Below are 2,865 nucleotides of genomic sequence, written 5' to 3'. Positions count from 1 at the left end.
GGTCAGATTTGAACCCTGGGCCGCTGCGGCAAGGACATGGTACGCCAGCTCTACCAACTGAGCTAACCGGGCACCGCGGTCCCACATTTGTGGTTAATTTGTGGGCGCAACTTAACATTTATTGTACTGTATTTTTCAAAGGTAAGCTCCGTATGGAAAGGTAGGGCTGGCAGCAGGAGCTCTGCAGCAGAAATCCTCTCTGTGTGCTCACTTAAGGTGTGTAAGCTGCAGCAGTTCAGCAAGGCCGGCGTTACGCACTGCTCATGCATCCTGTGTGGATCAAGTGTAACCAGGCTCATCAGCCTCTGCAGACATGGCAAAGGCAAAGACTGTATGTTTGATAATGTGGAGTATACTTCATAGATATGTACAATTGCTCAGGTGCTTACTTCGCCTGTTGTTTCTGGATGTTCTGAAGCCCCAGCATGCTCTGTTCACCATTACTTTATGGAGACTAATGAAGTCTGTCTGCTTACTGTCATTTTTCGCTAAAGGAAGGAGCACCAAAAGAGACTCCGTATGTATGACAATGCACCATACAACCTAATGTCAATCAGAGCAGCTGACTCACTCCTGTCACTTCTCACTCCTTCCACTGGTACCAGATGACGTAGTGGACATCACAGCTTGTGGAGGAGGAGCTGTTAAATAAAATATTATATTATTTTTCTACAGCAGGTGTGAACAAAAATATGGAACAGCATACCCAGCACTATCCTTCCACAGCACATGCACCACATCAGACTGCATTTCCACATTTTCGGGAACAATCTTGCTGTTTTGTATGTATGTGTGGGTTTAGGGTGTTGTCATGTTCAAATAGTCATTATTTTTCCTCATCCCTGAAAATAGCTGCTCCACACCGGCTGCTTATGCGACCACCAAGCTCTGAGAACGTCCCTCTCATCTTGCTGTGTCCCTGGTGGAACTCACTTGAGGTGCTTGAGGTTGTCCAGTGTAGGATCCAACAACTTTACTTGAGAAGAATCGAAAGTCTCTGGCTGTCTGCAGTTGGTATGCAATGCCTGTCTCCTTGCATAATCAGAGACTGTTGCATCGGTAAAGAGTTTCTATGAGAGAATGTTACATGCTCTCCTTTCTACTTGCTCTGGTGCTCCTCATTAGGTATGACTGGTTGGTGGCCGTGATCCCATATTTAAGTGAGGCTGGAGACGCAGGGGCTCTCTCTCCCAGACAAAGCTGCCTGCCGATCCCATCAGTCAGCCCCTAGTCCCGTTTATGGTTCTGTTTCGTAGCGTAGTTACAATTTTGATAGTTTAGGTGGGGAATCTCTGGGTCCTTCAACTTCCTCTGCCCTTTTGTTTTTTTTTTGCCTTTTTGGCCAGACCTCCAGACTCCTATAATTTCTGGTTTTGCTTAAATCTTTTACTTAAAAACTAATTATTGGGTTACTATGTTGTCTTTACCTTGATGGTCCCAACTGTTTGAGCCAACATGTTTCTTTTGTGGCTGTAACAGGGCACAAGATCCACATAATCACGTGGACTCTCTACTTTGATGTAAAATTTCACAGAATACACAACCTCACAGGACAAGTGATTACAGCAGCCACTTAGAAGACAACAGAAATATGTATTAGTAATATTACGATGTTTATTTTTGATAAAGCTGTAAACCATTTATACACAACAAAAGAATAGAAAGAGTCACCCCACACCTTCTCAAACACTTTGTTGTAGATAAGTCTATTTGACATCTTGTCCCGTAGTCTGAGGACAAGATCCATCTTGAAGTCTTGTCCAAACCACACTGTTTGCACAGTGCCCTTACTCCCTCTGCTTTGTGTAAATACATTTGTAAACCAATGTTGCAGATACAGAGGTGTATTGTGCAATGTAATTTCACTATTACAGTCAAGTTTCGAAGCTCATCAGCCAGCCACTTTATAGTCACCTGCTGGTAATCACTGTCATCATTAGACACCAGTGGTGGTAGCTCGGGAACACAACAAAAGGGTTCTTCAGACCACTTTTGGAAACAACTGTGATAAGTAGTGTTTAAGAGACCACATTCACTTAATTTACTTATTAATTATAAGACTGTTCTCTAAAGCCTTCCCTAAATGTCTTTTGGCATGACTTGCATGGAATTAAACCACGACTGATCATTTCTGTGCCAACAGCATCACAGAAGTTATTTATGTCCACAAGACCATCATAATCTTTGGGTGGACTCTTGATTTCAGTGTTAAAACAATAGTTTGCAGTTAAATATCTACTTTATTAAAAAACATAAAAAGCTATAACTATAAAAAGCTCCATTGTGTATAATATAAGTAGAGACAGAATGTGCCCACTGTGTTATTCAAGGACATGGTTAGCATGTTCAGCTCACTGTAATTCAGAGAGAGGAGCTACTATGCAACCACTGAGTCTATAAATTATGTGAAATAAGGGCCAACCCGATCAACTCCCATTAAGACTATAAAGACTGGGTGCTGGATCCTAAATGTGTTAAATCATAAAACAAAGGACTAGGACAGCCATTAAACTTTTTAATATTGCCATTTCGGGCAAGACGCCCTTCTTCAGCGTGTATTCAGTGATACTTTATTAATCCCCTAGGGGAAATTGTTCTTTTCACTTTTTTTTTGTTTTTACACACACACACACAACACACACACACACACACACACACAACACACCACAGTAGGCTGAATTTACACACTCTATGCACTTGTGAACAAGCAAGTTCACAAAGTCACCAGGAGAAGACCTTTTTTTGCTGCTTTTGCATCTATAGTTAATCTTAGATTCTTATGTGTGTGTGAATATTGTGTTCGAAGTGTCTCTCTTTCCTGTGTGGCCTGAAGGAACCTCCCTTGCAGCAACACTGGCACACCAT

This window comes from Morone saxatilis, unplaced genomic scaffold (genome assembly GCF_004916995.1).
Source record: "Morone saxatilis isolate NCDOM2014 unplaced genomic scaffold, NCSU_SB_2.0 Contig2, whole genome shotgun sequence".
Lineage (NCBI taxonomy): Eukaryota > Metazoa > Chordata > Actinopteri > Moronidae > Morone > Morone saxatilis.
Note: the sequence above shows the minus strand (reverse complement) of the source record.